The sequence below is a fragment of the Podarcis muralis genome, chromosome 15 (assembly GCF_964188315.1).
Source record: "Podarcis muralis chromosome 15, rPodMur119.hap1.1, whole genome shotgun sequence".
NCBI lineage: Eukaryota > Metazoa > Chordata > Lepidosauria > Squamata > Lacertidae > Podarcis > Podarcis muralis.
Window position 1 is genome coordinate 42,263,159 of NC_135669.1, and position 17,948 is coordinate 42,281,106.

Genomic DNA, 17,948 nt, shown 5'->3' on the forward strand with positions numbered 1-17,948 from the left:
TTCCTGCTTCAGATAAAGAGTTTCTCCAAGCGATGGAGAATGACTACATTAATTACCGTCCTGCCGGCATCCGCCCACAAGGCACCATTCATTAAGATCTTACTGAGGCGGGAATGCCTCTGCTAAAACGCCCCCCCCCCCCATTCCCCATGGGATCGTAATAGGGGGGGGGCTGAGGAAGGGGAAAGCGCAATGGACCTAATAATCCCATCCCAGAAGACTAATCCGGTTAAATGAATCTGATATCTGAGATGTTTTCGGAATCCCAATTCCACTGAGGGTCGTATATTTCGCCTAAGTACAGTGTATGGCCTTGTGAAAGTACCTTTTATGGCTAGGCAGATCTCTCTCTCTCTCTCTCTCTCTCTCTCTCTCTCTCTCTCTCAGTGGATGTGGGTCTCTCTGCCTAGCATAGCTCTTTAGCCTGTGGCCCCAGCCCCACCTACTGGGGAGCAAGCCCCATTGAATTCAATAGGACTCACTTTCAAGTAAAGGGGAAGGCAGCCATTGAGGGAGGGAGGTGGAATGGCACACACTAGAAAGGGCAAGCCTGGCTGGCACCCAGAACTGGAGCACTCCTCATTGCAATATTTTGTGGCAGGGACAATTTGCCATTTTTAAATGTATATAAACCTCTCCCTTCCTCCAGAGATCTACGGTTTTGCCCCCCCCTTTTTTAATCCTCACAACAGCCCTGCTAGGTGGGTTAGGCTGACGCTTAGCTAGTAACCCAAGAAGGTCACCCACTGAGCTTTGCAGTTAAATGTGGATTCGAACCCAGCTCTCTTTGCTTCTGGTCCAAAGGTGGGGAGTCTCTGTCTCCCCATGCCCTGCAGACCAGCTTTGCTAGGTAGGCGGGGCCACCCAGCCTCAGTTGATTGACAGGTGGGGCACCACTTGGGGATATGGCTTAGAGGGCTCGATTGCACTGCCCTTTCTGTCTTCAGCCTTCCAACTAGCCAGGGCTCACCTAAATTATTCAAACTGCAGATTTTGCACGGCGCTCAGAACGAATACTGGCTGTGGACTTGATTTCCAAGTACAGAGTTTCGATATTCCCTCTGTGTATATTAAAAAAATATTTTTTGGAATAAACAGAAGTGGCCCCGGCATCACCCAGGTGATTGTGGAGCGCTGTGGGGAGGATAGCCAGACCCCTCACCCTTTGATCCTAATCTTAGATTTCACCTACTAGGGAGGAAAGAAGCTGGGAAATCCTTGTTTTGCAATAGCAGGAGGACACAAACGCCTCTTTTGCTCTCTTTCTCTCCCTCTCTGCAGATGATAACGTTCTCTGAGATGGCTATTATTTAGGCCATTATTCTAATGGGGCATGTTGGCCATCTTGAATTCATCATCTTAATAGGAGACCATTTGCAGTATCCCATTAGCTTAATAAAGGCTCCCAGCTGCTTGGAGAGCTGGGGGCTTGATGTTAGCACAGGGCATTGGGGAGCAATGGCAGCAGAGGGAGCGCGAGAGAGAGCAAAGGCACATTAATTCGACAGATTATATTGGATGGCGATGCTGACGAGGCTCCTTTTCTCCAGACCTCATCACACTCTTTGTTTCTGCAAAGCATTCGCCCTGGCAGATTAGGCCCTGTGTTGGTGGATTTCAGGCTCTGCATCTGGATTAGCTCCTAGGGCTGCGCTCCCTTCTGGGTGACCCTCTGGAGGTCAACATGGGCAACAAATGTAAATGCCTCTTTTGCCCAGTAGGGCTCCTAGGTTCCTAAGTTTCTGAGGTGTGTTCAAGGGCAGCCCCATATAGAGCTCATTGCAGTAGTCCAGCCTGGAGGTTACCAGAGCATGGAGTGCCCTGAGCGAAGGTGGGTTATCAGGGGAGGCCTGCGTGGTGCCCTGCAGATATTGTCGCGCTCTCAGCTCCCGTCAGCCCCAGCCAGCATGTCTGACAAACCAGGGATGGTGGGTGGTTTCTAGAGAACGGCTGTCTCTGATCGGCCCAACAACCTGGTCTGGCATGGTCCACATTGATATATATTCTGCCAGTATCTATCCCGGTTGCAATGCTTGGAACCAAGTACAGCTGATAATAAAACACATTTTCTCCAGGCGCCTGCAGAATTGTGGGCCTGCTATTGTTCTAACAGGGATGCGGGTGGTGCTGTGGTCTAAACCACAGAGCCTACGACTTGCCGATCAGAAGGTTGGCGGTTCGAATCCCTGCGACGGGGTAAGCTCCCATTCCTCGATCCCTACTCCTGCCCACCTAGCAGTTCGAAAGCACGTCAAAGTGCAAGTAGATAAATAGGTACCACTCCGGCGGGAAGGTAAATGGCGTTTCTGTGCGCTGCTCTGGTTCGCCAGAAGCGGCTTAGTCATGCTGGCCACATGGCCCAGAAGTTGTCTGCAGACAAATGCCGGGTCCCTCGGCCTATAGAGTGAGATGAGCGTGAAATCCCAGAGTCGTCCGCGACTGGACCTTGCGGTCAGGGGTCCCTTTACCTTTATTGTCCTAACACCAAAAGACGAGCTAAGTTAAGTTATGAACTTTTAAAATCCCCATCTAGCTGGAACCAGGTGAACCTCACCCCCACCCCTAGAAAATATGGGAACAGAGTGAGAGAAGATTTTGTCACTTGGGAGACTGTGATAATTGGGATGGAAATCTTGACCCAGTTCTCTGCCTCCGAGGGGAATCTCTGCATGTGAAAAGCGCCACCTCGTTCCCCTCTCTCTTTCCCCGTTGGGTTTGTGGCCCACTGGGGACCTCTTCTTGGGCTGGGGCAATTGAAAGAAATTCCCTGCAAGTTGCTGTAGTGTGCGGTCCTCTCATTTTTTGGCTGAGCACATGCACAAGAGACATCTGCCTCCACGCACACAGATTTGTGCGCATGCTCTGGGGCCGTTTTGACTCTCCTTCGGGAGTAAGGAAGAAAGGGTCCTTGGATCTTGGCGCTTGCAGGCAGGGAGAGCCTTTTGTCAAATTTGCCTCCGCAAGATCTGAGCCGCCTGTCAGCCTTTTGAACGGGGAGTTTTGCTTCGCCTCTGTGATCTCTGTTTCTTCGTCTCCTGTGGGGAGGTGTTTAAACACCTCCCTGCCTTTAATTATCTGTCCCCTTTGGTGACTGAGTGAAAGGCTTGAACTGATCAAAGAGACAGATGGCAGTTGACCGAATTTAGAGACCCCCGATGCCATTCTACTTCACTCCCAGTGCAACTTGATGCCCTTTCGGCATTTGGGATGCAGCTCAGTGGCAGAACATCTGCTTTGCATGCAGAAAGTCCCAGGTCCGATCTGGGTGAAAGGGCTGGGGAAAAGACCCCCTGCCTGAAATCCTGGATTGCCACTGTCACTGCTCAGGGAGGGCTTTTGGTGTGTTTTAACATTTTCTTGGAAGCAGCCCAGAGTGGCTGGGGCAACCCATTCAGATGGGCAGCAAATAAGCAATAATAATAATAATAATATAGGTAAAGGTAAAGGGACCCCTGACCATTAGGTCCAGTCGTGGCTGACTCTGGGGTTGCGGCGCTCATCTCGCTTTATTGGCCGAGGGAGCAGGCGTACATCTTCCAGGTCATGTGGCCAGCATGACTAAGCCGCTTCTGGCGAACCAGAGCAGCGCACGGAAACGTTGTTTACCTTCCCGCCGGAGTGGTACCTATTTATCTACTTGCACTTTGATGTGCTTTCGAACTGCTAGGTTGGCAGGAGCAGGGACCGAGCAACGGGAGCTCACCCTGTCGCGTGGATTCGAACCGCTGAACTTTTGATCGGCAAGCCCTAGGCTCTGTGGTTTAGTTAATTAATGCAGCTACTTTTCTGTCTCAAGCCGAGGTGTAATTTGGGTAATTTTTAAGATTGTTCAGCTCCATGCCTTGTCACTCTCTGTTTCTCTCACTCCTGTATATGTGGGTACAGCTTGGCCCAAATGTACACACAAAAGAAGATGGTAAGGAGGAACACACCCCTTCAGGTTGCCAGTGGTTTTGTGGGGCTGGGGTTCCTTTTGAATGACAACTCACCTCTGCAAGCAGAAAGCTTAGTGCAGGGGTCAGCGAACTTTTTCAACAGGGGGCCGGTCCACTGTCCCTCAGACCTTGGGGGGGACGGACTATATTTTGGGAAAAAATTAAAATGAATGAATTCCTATGCCCCACAAATAACCCAGAGATGCATTTTAAATAAAAGCACACATTCTACTCATGTAAAAACACGCTGATTCCTGGATTGTCCATGGGCCGGAATGAGAAGGCGATTGGGCCAGATCCGGCCCCCGGGCCTTAGTTTGCCTACCCATGGCTTAGTGCCTCAGGAGAGGAAATGAGCTTACCTAGCTGGCTCCACAGTACACTAATTTCTGTTTCCAGGGAGAATACCCCCCCAATGCTCTCCCACCTGTAGTCCGAAGTAGTTGAGCCCAATGCTGCCTTGGATTCTGTACAGCAACCGCTTTGGCTGCCGTATTCCAAAACATTGACCTTCCAAGTGGCTGCAGGACCAGGACCATGGAGTCACGAATTCCAGCATTCATTAACCGCTCTGGGGCAGGGAGAAACTTTGCCTCACTGCGTCCTGGCACATGACCTTGTTCACCCTGCTTGGTAGGTCTCCGCGCTCACCCTGGGCTCCCTTTTTTATTTTAGGTTTGCAAATTGGCAGTGGTGCCCTTAGAAGATCAGACCTTGGGCGTGTTCTTTAATTGGTGCAAGAGGGCTTGGGAAAGCAGCGCCGAAAACCCACGCGGGCTCATTTGATCCTCCCGGCATGTTGCTTTGATAATTACAAGCTTATAGGTGAAGATGAGTCTTTGATGTATTGACAGCTTTCATCCGGGCGGGAGGAAAATTTCGATGAGGTTGAAGATGTGCACGGTTTTCCTAAGTGGATACAGGCAAAATGGTCTCCTTCACTTTTGACAGGTGTTTCTAAGGCTGGGAGAGGAAAGCAGAGATATCCTTGGATGGATTAATTTTCTATATTTTTAAAAAAAATTCCAAGACAGCAAGCAGAAAGAACAGATTGTAGTTAATTGCTGCTAAGCATCCACGGTTCAGAGCAGCTCAGGAGGGAATGGGGAGCAGCACACACTAGCTGGTGGGCTGAGGCGGACTCTGTCTTGACCTTGAAGGCAACATCCGAGGACTTTGAGGAAAGAGAGAAAGAAGGCAGCCAGAGTTCTGACTATCTTGGCTCTCCTTGGCAGAAGCAGAACTTGAACTCAGGTTACCATTTCTGCCATACAGTCATACCTCATGTTATGTCCGCTTCATGTTACGTTCTTTCAGGTTACGTCCCGCGGCAACCCGGAAGTACCGGAAAGGGTTACTTCTGGGTTTCGCTGCTCGCGCATGTGCAGAAGTGCAAAATGACGTCATGCTCAGAAGCAGCAAATCGCAACCCGTACATGCGCACACGTGCTGCTGCGGGTTGCGCTCTTTTCATGTTGCGAACAATGACAAACCTAGGTCATAAAGAAGGTCCGTATAGTTAAAGCTATGGTTTTCCCAGTAGTGATGTATGGAAGAAGGCTGATCGCCGAAGAATTGATGCTTTTGAATTATGGTGCTGGAGAAGACTCTTGAGAGTCCCTTGGACTGCAAGAAGATCAAACCTCTCCATTCTTTAGGAAATCAGCCCTGAGTGCTCACTGGAAGGACAGATCCTGAAGCTGAGACTCCAAGACTTTGGCCACCTCATGAGAAGAGAAGACTCCCTGGAAAAGACCCTGATGCTGGGAAAGATGGGGGGCACAAGGAGAAGGGGACAACAGAGGACGAGATGGTGGGACAGTGTTCTGGAAGCTACCAGCATGAGTTTGACCAAACTGTGGGAGGCAGTGGAAGACAGGAGTGCCTGGCGTGCTCTGGTTCAGGGGGTCACGAAGAGTCGGACACGACTAAACGACTAAACAACAAACAACAACAAAAATGTTGCGATTCATGTCTAATTAAATCTGAGCGGAGGGAAGGGTGAAAGGACAAGCAGGTGACTTGGCTGGCTGAGGGCAAGCTGGGATGTTGTCCAACAAGCGACACACCCCACCCCCAGGACATAAAAACTTAAGAGGAGCCCTGCTGGATCAGACCAATGGCCCATCTTAGTCCAACATCCTGTTCTCACAGTGGCCAACCAGATGTCTCTTTGTAGATCAGAGATGGGGGAACCTGTGGCTCTCTGAAGATTTCTGGGCTCCAGCTCCCCTCGACCATGCAACCAAGCACTGTCAATGGTCAGGGATGATGGGAACATCCGGAGGGCCCATCCCAAGAAAATATGTGTACACAAGCTTTGGGGTATTGTTTAAAGCGTCTGTTTTTGGCGAGCGACCGAGTTTAATTAACGTGGCATGTCAGTGATTTTGCAAAGCTCCCAGTTAACTAACCTGCGCAACAGAATCGCTTTATTAATACGTCTGCCCAGGCAGGTCATGGCAAAGTTTTGCTTTATAAAAAATAGTCCGTTGCCCAATTTATATAGAAAGAACATGAATTGTCTTGTTGTTGTTTTTTATTCAGAAGGCTTTCACTAGTGTGGCCGCCTTTTTATATTGGCTGTTTTCGTGTGCTTTCTGTTTCTTTCTTTCTTTTTTTAAAAATAAGAATTCTGTGGTTCTTTTGGATGAAATAGTCATTACTCTGCTGTGATTTCCAGTTTATTTAGCTCCCCTAAAATTGGTGTTTAACCCCTGCGCAAACTCACTTTTCTTCTTTTTTGTATTTTGTATTATATCTCATTGTGCAGGATTGATTGTATATGCTTGTGTGTGTTCATACACCAGGTACATACCAGGTTCATACACCAGGTTTGCTGTTCTTGGAGCCTGTCTATTATTATTATAATTATTATTATTATTATTAATTTTATTTCAATTTATATAATGCCTCTCATCTGTAGATCTCAGGGCTGTTCACAACATAAAAATACAATAAAGAAAACACAAAACACATAATAAAAATAAGAACAAAACAAACCAATAATCCTTCATCTCACAACACATTTAAAAGGGTATCTGATGTTAATCAGCCAGAGGTCTGGCTGAAGAGGAACGTTTTCGCCTGGCGCCTAAAGGTGTACAACTAGACATGTGCTATAAAATCTGATGGCAATATTCTGCCTTGGCTGTCTGGAGGTGTTAATGCATCTACATCCCAGTTGCTGGGAAGGAACTGCAGTTGGGGAAAGTTCCTTGTGGGCTTCCCATTGGGGGCATCTGGTTGGCCGACGGAAGGACAGGATGTTGAACCAGATGGGGCCCCCTAGGCCTGATCCAGCAGCTAGGCTCTCCTCATGTTCTTCCCCAAAGCCCCTCCTTGGATCATGGCCATTTGGCAGGTTTCCCCTCCCCGCTCTGAGCCTTCTTAACAAGAGAAGAAAGCAAACCCAGCCACCTGTCAGCGCCAAAATTGGGCGATGAAAAGCAGCCACTTTGGGAGAGTCGCCGCAGAAGACGCCGCAGCCTGCGGCGCTCTTGTCTTCTTGCCACTTGTTTCTAATTGCACGCATGTTAAGATGCCGCTTAGAGAGAGCGGGGGCACTTCCCCCCCCAGCCCCTCCTCGCCCGCCTGCGTCCCTCAAAACAAGAGGCAGACAGATGAAGCGGTCGGTAGTGAGGATGCTCGCAGACACCAATCTGTTACTCCACCCCTCAGGTTCCAGATGAAGAAAACTAAATATAGACCCTTGGGATGTCTTCGCTTTTGCCTTCTGCTTCTTCAACCTGTGTGCAAAGGCTGAAATCTGACTGTGCATCGTAGCCTCTCCTAAGCGACCCTAGTCAGAAATGCCCCCTCCCCACTTTTACCTCCCCTCCCCCCTCCTGGGGCCAAGCAATCCCTCAGCAAGGACGCGTTATTGGCGAAATGGGTCTTCTGGCCTTGTTTCAAAACTCGCCGCAGACCACTCTATCATATTACTTTTTAAAAGTAACTCGGTAATCAATTTGACTCCAGGGCTCGAGGCAAAGGGATAATGCTTAATGGCTCAAACCCGATCTATATTAATCATAGCACTTTCCCCACCAAAGTCGGGCTTCCCGACTGAGGGTTGGTGAGCAACAAACATCGGAGTGAGCGTTTGTGTCAGAGAGATGTAGTTAGCTTCTGAGCATGTGCAAAGTGTTTCCGTACAGCAGGAGTGGGGGGCTTTTTCAGCCTGAGGTCCACCTTCCCTTCTGGGCAACTTTCCAGGGTCTACATGTTGTGGGTGGGTGGAGCCAGAGGCAAAAGTGGGCAGGGCGACGAATGCAAATTTCCCCTAGTCCCCCCCCTCCATTCTCCATTGAGACAAGCAAAAGGCATTCTCTGAGTTCAAGGACATATTTCCAGCCTGGCAAAAACACTCAAGGCATAGCTGTCAACTTACAGATTTGAAAATAAGGGACCAGCAGCTTCAAAAACAAGGGATCAGCAGCCAAAATAAGGGATTTTCCGAACACAGGTATGTTCAACTTCTGAGCCCCTCCGAGCCAAAGGCAGAAAGCCCAGCCAGCAGCCAAACGAAGCCTCAAGGAAAACCACCGTCACCTCTCCGCTGGGAAGCGCTGAGCAAAGGCAAGTCCCCAGGCAACACGGCCGATTTGATCAGCACAAGGCATGCAAGCTCCACCCCCCGGTCATTCTTAGACTCCTTATTGGGTGAGCAACGCAGCCAAGCAACACAGTTGGAGCCTCCCTCCTCCCTGGCTGGCAGGGAGGGAGGGAGAGGAGCTGCTTCCTTTGAAACCCGGGAAATTTAAGGGACATCATCAATAAGGGACAGCAGCGGGACATGGCGCTGGGATAAGGGACTGTCCCGCCAAATCAAGGAAGGTGCAAAGCAGGACCAGAAAGGGGCGTGGCCTAGGAAGAAAGGGTGTGGCTTGTGGAGTGTCCCAAGGGCCAGCTAGAGAGGACAGCATTTGGCCCCTGGCTCTGAGTTCCTCATCCCTGTTGGTTACCTTATACTTTTGTACCCATGGTGACCAACTTTTACCAAGTTGCAATTGCTGGGTGATTCTGAGCACCTGTGGGGCCGGGGTCCCGGAAATGTGAGTCATAGCAGAATTGGGCCCAGAGTAAGCCTGGAGTAAGGAAGCACTGTTCCCTCCCTCCCAATTACATTCTCTTTTTAGGGCTCTGTTTGTTTTCTCTGTCTCAAATTCCCCCTGGATTCTGGTTTGACTACAAAAATTTTCAAAGAATTACGTAGCTGTTTTGCTGCAGTTCTGATCGTTGTTTGCAAGTTCACTGCAAGCTCTGCAATCAGGAGTGGGCACATTTTCTTTGGCGTGGCAGAGGGGGCTCCAGTCAGGAGTGGGTGGGGCCACATATTTGTCCTCCCTCTCTTCCTCTTTTTGCTTTCTCTTTCTGTCCCCATTCCTCTCTCTCTCTCTAGCACCCCTCTGTGGCAACAGAGAACAAGTTGCACAACCCTAATAATAATAATAATAATAATAATAATAATAATAATAATAATTTATTTATATCTCGCCCTCCCCAGCCAAAGCCGGGCTCAGAGCGGCTAACAACAATAAAAATAACACAGCATTCTAAAATCAATTATTTTTAAAATCAATTCAAAATCAAATTAATGGCAACCATTGGGCTAGAGTTCTGTGAAGATTACCAAAGGAGGGGGTCAGACTGTGCCTTGGCCAAAGGCCTGGTGGAACAGCTCTGTCTTGCAGGCCCTGCAGAAAGATGTCAAGTCCCGCAGGGCCCTAGTCTCTTGTGACGGAGCGTTCCACCAGATTGGGGCCACAGCCGAAAAAGCCCTGGCTCTGGTTGAGGCCAGCCTAACCTCTCTGTGGCCCGGGACCTCCAAGATGTTTTTGTTTGAAGACCGTAAGGTCCTCCGTGGGACATACCAGGAGAGGCAGTCCCGGAATTACCTGATAAGAAGAGAATCTGATCTGGGTTTGTTTTAACTCATTACAGCTAGAGAAAACCACAGTTCCCTGAGTCCAGACGAAACAGGGAACGGTGGCTGTTTTGAAAGTGGAAGCTTTTGATCTCTTCCTTTTATGGAAGGTTCATCTAGCTAGAAACCACTGTTTTATCAGTGACCGCTACCTTCCCATGGCAAGGCTTCATTTCTGTGCAATTGCATTTAGAGCTTGTCACAATCCAGTCCACACACCCCCCCCCCGCGCTCCATCCTGACTGCCTTGTGCGCTAATGACAGCCCCCTCCCCCAAATCCACCACCTCTTTCCCCCTCCACCTCAGCTGCTATGCAGATGGCCCCATTTGCATCTGTCAAGGTTTTAATTATCATTCAAATTAAATTAAATTTGAAAAGGCAGCGAGCTGTTCACGCTGGAGCAAGGTGCACACTCGATGTAGGCCACTTTTTTTCTTTGTCTCCCCCTGCCAGTCTTTAAAAAAATGGTGGGGAATGTTTAAACTATAAGCCGACCCCCCCATCAGCTGATGTGTCCTGTAATGTTGGTTGATGTGGCTTTGTGAATATGTAATAAATGAGCCACGCATGATATTAGCGTGGCATCTGTTATGGTCCCAGACCAGGACTCCTCTGAGTTAGAGTCCACCAGCAATTGTACCACTGAGAGGGGATAAATCCACATCCTGGTCCACCCTGTGCTGGTCTTTGGGCACCAGAGTCCACTTCCCCTCCAACCTGAGACAACGCTGCCTTCAGACTCTGATGGCAGGTCAATGGGCCCCTTGGGGTCGCAAAAGATCCCTGAGGAGAGGTCCCTGCAGCTAGACACCCTGTTATCTTGAAGGAGTTAGCAGCTGCAGGGAAAGGCAATGTCCCTTTAGCTGGTCAGGAGGGGACTTGTGACTATCCAACGCCTGCTAAACCTCAGCTAGTGGCTCCAGGCTCTTGCTAAGACAACATGGATGCTTGGTCTCAGCGGCAGGAGTGCTGTCCATGGTCCTGAACTTAAACCTGGCTCTCCTACCAAGGTCCTTGCCATTGTGCTTACTAAGAAACCTTTGAACTTCCCTTCCTTGGGCCATTCATGGGCATCCACAGATTTTTTTTGGGGGGGGGGCATAATGTTGAACCAATAGTTCTCAACTTGCAAGGCAGGTCTCCCCATGCGAAGACAGTTGGAAGGGAAGGGGTGAAGTTCCACTGCAGAATGATTCCCCTTTTCCCATGATGATCAGACATAGGTAGCTAGGTTTTGTATTAATGGGTAAAATAGCCTTTCCTTTCCTCCTCCCTCTTTATTTGATTTGACAGAGATGACTAACGTAGGGACAGGCAGGCGAGTCGTGTCTGCGTGTAGACTAGTAACTTTTATTTTGCAAGGCCGAGACAGTGTGCGTTTACCCAACATCAGCGCAAAACACAGAGGTCTGTATTTGGGTCGATTTTTGAACCCTCTGCGACCTCGGCCTCTCTCTGAGTGAATTGGCTTTCTGTGTCACTAGCAAAAGGGGCAGCGGGCAGGGAGGGGGGGAGAGAAAGAGGCAGGCTGTACTCAGCACTGGAGAATTTAATTTCCACTGTGCCGAAATAGAAAGCGATTGCCCTCCCGCCCCACCTAACAAACCAGAAAATCACACTCCTCTCCCTCAGTTTCCCGTAAGCTGGGGAAACGGCTTTCTGGCAGCCATGGAGCTGTGAGCTTAGATAACAGGATGGCGGTGGTGCCTCGAGACAGACCGATCCGTTGGGTCTTTTAATGCAATCAAACCAATTAGAAAGCAGAGGATTCCAGGGGAAATTATTGGGGGATTTCCTCTCCTCTGAGACACCTCCCCTTTTTATTCTTAGACATTTGCTTTGCTTACAGCGGTGGTTTAACTCCTTTTACCGCCATAGATAAATAAATCTAGGCCAGGGATCACCAACAGAGTGCACTCCAGATGTTGCCGGACTCCACTCCCCATCAGCGTGGCCAGAGGTCAGGAGGTAATGGGGAGAAACCACATGGCCTACACATACCTACACCCCAATCTAATGTAAACCAAGGGAGTGTGTCTGTTTGCTGTGGATGGAAGTGAATTTCAGGGGCTTATGGTCTCCCAGACGCAGCCTGTTCACCCCCACTCTCCATCCTCCAGGCAGATTGCCAGTCTGGAAGAGGGAGAGTGGAGGGTTTTAGCAGCAAACTGGAAGGTTTTAGCAGCAAAACAACTGTTTTGGAACCTTAAGTTTTGCCTGTGCTGCAGACATGGAGACAACTAGATTTGTTTTGTTGGTTTGCTTCTACAAATTCCACTGGACTTCCAAAATTCCAGTTTTGTGTGAAATGTGCTGGAGGATGAGAAGCGTCCTTCAGTGGGGAGTTCTATCATGAAGCTGAATGTTGGAAGACTTGGGACAGAGGAAAGAAAGGACTTCTTTCACACAGCACAGACTGTGGAACTCTCTGCCACAAGAGGCAGTGATGGCCACCAACTTGGATGGCTTTAAAAGAGGATTGGGCAAATTCTTAGAGAAGGAGGCTACCAGTGTTTACTAGCCACAGTGGCTATGCTCTCTCCTCAGCTGTTAGAGGCAGCACGCTCTCAACATTTGAAACGTGCCCGCTGGTTCCAAAAAGTTGGCAACCCTTATACTAGAATTTTGGGGTGGCGTGTGCGATGCCCAGTGAAATTCTTCGGCAGTAGTTTTTAGAGTTGACCCTAAGAAAGCTTTCCTTTTTGTCAGTTCACGGCAGTTGATGGCCTCTGGCTTAGATGGCTCTCTTTTCTTTTTGAAGCGAGGGGTGCTAGTCACATTCATGGTCTGTTGATGGGAGAGTTTTAAAAAGCTGAACTTCCATGTTCTGGAGCAGACTACCACTGCTGGTGACTAGATCCTGGATTTCTTGTGGCTGGGGATGATCCGGCAGGGGCTTCTCTTATGCCAGTTCTCAAGCGAGGAAATGGAACGTTGTACATGGTAGACCTTTCCTGCTGTCAGGTTGTAATAAATTTGGGGGGTTACTGTTCTTGCTGTCATTGTGTGCATAAACATTTTGATGAACTCAATCAGAAAGAAAGAAAGAACTGGAAAGACGACAGAGGGGAGGGGGGAGAGAGAGAGAGAGAGAAACATTTGGCTTGTTTATTTTTCCAAAAGCATTTATTGATCAAAGGTCAAGATGCACCCTTCACTTTTTAAATAAATAATTTGGCTCCGCCCCCTGGAAGCAACACAAGGTCTTTGCAGAAGCAGCAAAGTAGGCTTGGCCAACCCAGTGTCGTCCGGGTCGCGTCACCCAATGGCAGTTGTGTGAAGGGTGCTTGGGGAGACGTGCCCCATGGAGACCCCACCTGGGCAGCCTGCTCAGTAGTACGTCTCCTTCTCTACCCAACCCCCTGGGTACCGACGGATCAGGTACTTCCGGATCTCGTCATAGACGAAGATCAGCACGCTGAAGGGCAAGGCGCAGAGCCACCAGGTGACCCGCAGCGGGAACATCCTCAGGGCCACATCCAGCCCGGGGCAGTAGGACAGGAAGACGGCCAAGGTGGTCTCTTCCACGAGGCCGAAGATGAGGATCCTGTTGCGCATGCCCTGCTGGAAGAGGGAGAGCTTGCGTGTCTTGCAGATGATGAGGTCGGCCCATTGCACCACCACGATGCTGATGAAGAAGGCGGTGTGGCAGGTGTACTCCACCACCTTGCGCTGCGTGTAGGTCCACTCCTGCCCGTAGCTGTCTTCCAGGTCGTTCTTGGTCTTGTCTTCCCAGTCCAGGCGGAGGCCCAGCAAGGTGAGAGGGAGGAAGCCGTTCTCCGCCATGATCACAAAGTAGGAGTAGAAGCCGGCCAGGGCCTGCATCATGCCAATCTGCCCGTACGCCATGCTGATGAGGCGCTGGTTCACCAGCTTGTCCTTCTTCGGGTCCCGCGGTTTCCTCTTCATGATGTCGCTCTCGGGGCCCTCGTAGGCCAGGGAGATGGCCGGGACCATGTCCGTCCCGAGGTCAATGCAGAGGATGGTGATGGTCCCCAAAGGGAGAGGGATGTTGAGGAGGATGAACAGCAGGAAGGGGGAGATCTCGGGGATATTGCTGGTCAGGGTGTAGGCGATCGACTTCTTCAGGTTGTCGAAGATCAGGCGGCCTTCCTCCACACCCGTCACGATGGAGGCGAAGTTGTCGTCGAGGAGGATCATGTCCGCGGCCTGCTTGGAGACGTCGGAGCCGGCGATGCCCATGGCGATGCCAATGTCGGCCTTCTTCAGGGCCGGCGAGTCGTTCACCCCGTCGCCCGTCACGGCCACGATGGCCCCCTGCCTCTGGCACCCTTCCACGATGATCAGCTTCTGCTGCGGGGAGGTCCGGGCGAAGACGATCTCGGTGTGGTTCCTGAGGATGTTGTCCAGGTCCGTAGAGGTCATGTCCTTGAGGTTGGTGCCGTGGATGACGCAGGCTTTTGCATCCCTCGGGTTGACTTCACTGACGGGGATGTTGAGCCGTGCGGCTATGTCCTCCACGGTTTCACTTGTCTCGGAGATGATGCCCACGCCCCTGGCGATGGCCTTGGCTGTGATCGGGTGGTCTCCGGTCACCATGATCACCTTGATGCCGGCACTCCGGCACTTGCCCACGGCATCTGGCACGGCGGCTCGGGGCGGGTCAATCATGGAGATGAGCCCCACAAAGCAGAGCTGCTTGATGGGAAAGTTGACCTTCTCTGCGTCAAACTTGAAATTCCTGGGAAACTGGCGTTCGGGGAGGTAGGAGTGACAGAAGCCCAGCACTCTCTCTCCCAGCCCGCCCAGTTCATCGTAGGCTTTCTGGAACTCCGCTTGCATCTTCTTGTCCATGTTCACCTCCTTCCCTTGGATCATAATGGTGGAGCAGCATTCCAGGATCCTTTCGGGAGCTCCCTTCATCACCAGGATGTGGCCCTTGGGCTTGTCTTCAGCTTCGTGGATGGACAGCTGGTATTTGTTTGTGGAGTTGAAGGGGATCTCCACCACTTTGGGATTCTTCTCCCGCATCTTTGCCACGGGCCCAGCGGACAACTCTATGCATTTCAGGAGCGCGGACTCGGAGGCATCCCCAGTCGTCTCCCTCTTGGTGATGGGGACTGCCTCCTGACCCACTTTGAAGTCCGCTCTGTTGCACAGGCCCGCGATACGAGCCAGGGCTGCCCATGTGGGGGAGCGCTTGTTCAACATGGCCCCAGCCTGCTCCTCGGTGGTGTCCGCTTCGTGGATCTGGTTGTCCATCCACATGTGGGAGACGGTCATGCGGTTCTGAGTCAGGGTGCCCGTCTTGTCCGAACAGATGGTGGAGGTGGAGCCCAGCGTCTCCACGGCCTCCAGGTTCTTCACGAGGCAGTTCTTGCGGGCCATGCGCTTGGCAGTCAGGGTGAGGCACACCGTGACTGTGGCCAGCAACCCTTCGGGCACGTTGGCCACGATGATGCCGATCAGGAAGATGACGGCATGCAGCCAGGTGTAGCCGAGGACAATGGAGAGAGCAAAGAAGCTCACACCCAGGAAGACGGCCACGGCCGTGATGATGTGGATGAAATGGGCTATTTCCCTGGCGATGGGGGTGGGGCCTTCCTCCAGGCCGGAAGCCAGGGAAGCGATGCGCCCCATCACCGTGTGGTCCCCCGTCATGATGACGATGCCGCGGGCCGTGCCTTCCACGCAGTTGGTGGAGAAGAAGCAGATGTTGCGAGTCTCCAGTGGGTTGTCGTTGGTGAAGTCCGGGGAGCGGCTCTGCGGCTCCGACTCGCCCGTCAGGGAGGAGTTGTCCACCTTGCAGCCGCTGGCGGAGATGATTCGCAAATCGGCGGGGATCCGGTCTCCGCCTTTGATCTCCACCAGGTCCCCCCTCACCACATCCTCGACGGAGATCTGCATCTTCTCCCCGTTGCGGATCACGAGGGCCTGCTGAGGCACCATGTGCTTGAAGGAGTCCATGATCTTGGAGCTCTTGGCCTCCTGGTAGTAGGAGAAGCAGCCGGTCACAATGACCACGGCCGCCAGCACGATTCCCAGGTAGAGGTTGTCCTTGAGGACATAGGGCTCCATCATGACCTGGATGCCGTAGGCCAAGAAGCAGAGAATGGACCCCAGCCACAGCAGCATGGAGAAGCCGCCAAACAGCTGACGGCAGAACTTCACCCACTCCGGGGTGGTGGGGGGAGGCGTCAAGCTATTTGGCCCCTCCCGAGCAAGGATCTCCGCGGCATGGGCGCTGGTCAGACCCTTGCTGAGGTCCACCCCATACTTTCTGCTGATTTCCTCTAAGGTCAACTTGTGGTCCTCAAGTTCCACTTCCTTTTTCAGGTCGTCCAGCGTATGTTTCTCATGACTCTTGCTCTTTGGCTTCCCCATGATGGGTGCAAGACACTCCTCTTCTCACCCGTCTCTCAAGCTCCCACTCTCAGTATCGTGCGGCACTGCTCTGGTGGGGCGGGGGTTAAAGGAAGGAAGGGGGGACGGGCAAGTTGGGGGAAGGAGGGGACCCGGATCCCCAGGAGTGCCCCCTCCCAGGAGCTCCACCCCTCCACTGGCACAGCCAAGAAAAAGGAGGTGAACGGCAGGCGAAGGGTTGGCCCAAAGGCCACCTGTTAAAGGAACAGCCCTACCCACCTTTCCAACAGAGGGAGAAAAGGAGAAGCGAGGACACGCCCCCTAACCACCAACCAACAAAGCTTCTGTGTCCTAGCAGCCGTGGCCCCGCCCCTTGTGACCAAGGACCCACCCACTCCCCTGGCATTGTTGCATCATGCAAGTCCCAGCTCTTAGCAACTGGGAACCAACCCATTGATGGTGATGTCACACTGCCCTAGCAACAAGCGAAGGTCCTGTTGTTTATTAGCAACCCGGGCCCTCCCGCATCTGTTGCTGCTATAAGGCCCAGCCCACAAAGATGGTGCCAATGCCCAGTGGCATCTCCAGGCACGGCTGGGATAAACCCCTTGTCTGAAACCTTGGAGGGCTGCTGCCAGCCAGTGTAGGCAGTACTGAGCTGAATGGACATCGATGATCTAACTTGGCAGGAGCCAGTTTCCTAAGTTCCTGTTTAAACCAGCCCTTCATTCAAAACCACGAGGACTGAAATTATAGAGTCATGGGGGGGGTCATAGAATTGTAGAACCTCTGCTTAAAAACCTCCAAAGGAGTGTCCACCACCTCCTGAAGGACGAGTCTGTTCCACAGTCGAAGGGGTCTTACTATCAGAAGGTTATTCCTGATGTTTATTTGGAATCTGCTTTCTTGCAACTCGAAGCCGTTGGTTCCTACCCTCCCAGAACAAGAGAAAACAAGTTTTATTTTTAGGGGCTCAGCAGCAGAACACCTGCTTGGCATGCAGAAGGTCCCTGGTGGAATCCCCGTGTCTCTAGGCACAGCTGGGGAAAATCCAGATAACTGCTGCCGGCCAGAGTATACAGTATTGAGCAAGGTGGATTCAGTGGTCTGATTTGGTAACAGGCTTCTTGGGATCCTGTTCTTGGCTACCTTTACTGAACCCACAAGCAACCACTTATGCTTCAGAAATCAACATCTCACCGTGGGAGACTCTCCCACGTCGTCCCTTTGATTGTCTTTCCCTTAACCCCCCCCAAAAAACCCTTATTTTGTTCCTTCCCTCTTCGAAGCGAACAGCCCCCAAAGAATGAAGCATTCATTCCCTGACAGCGCCAGGACCCCTAAATAAACCTCCCTGTCACCCTGGCCACACATCCCTTCCCGGCTCAATTAAAATTCAGCCTTCACGCTGTGATATGCGATGCAGCAACCCTTCTCTCTCTCCCACCTCTGCTTCCCTCTGCTGCCAGGCTGTTTGGAGAGGCAGCGAACGCTGGGGCCGGTGAATGAGAGTGTCATGCGGGTCAAGAGCCGAGACGGACACCCCGTCCTGCAGAGCCAAGCGCTTATTGTTTGGTCGCCGCTGGGCTTTCTCTTGCCGTGTGAAAAAATGTGCCGTAGTGCCATAGCAACCACAGAAGAACAGCCACAGAGGGGGACGCGCCTCTCCTGTCCAAAATAAGACCTCTTCCAGCTTTTGTCTTTAAAAAAAGAACACTTTCCTCCTTTTTAATGTTTCAAACTTCTGTCTCCCCACCA

At 51.4% G+C, this 17,948-nt stretch overlaps 1 protein-coding gene and 1 pseudogene across 1 annotated transcript in view; one reads left to right on the forward strand and one right to left on the reverse strand.

Moving 5' to 3' along the window:
• Nucleotides 1-17,948, forward strand: part of LHFPL7 (LHFPL tetraspan subfamily member 7) — a 78,059-nt gene that overhangs the window by 43,366 nt on the left and 16,745 nt on the right. The window lies entirely within an intron of this gene.
• Nucleotides 13,099-16,612, reverse strand: LOC114585062 (sodium/potassium-transporting ATPase subunit alpha-2 pseudogene; annotated as a pseudogene).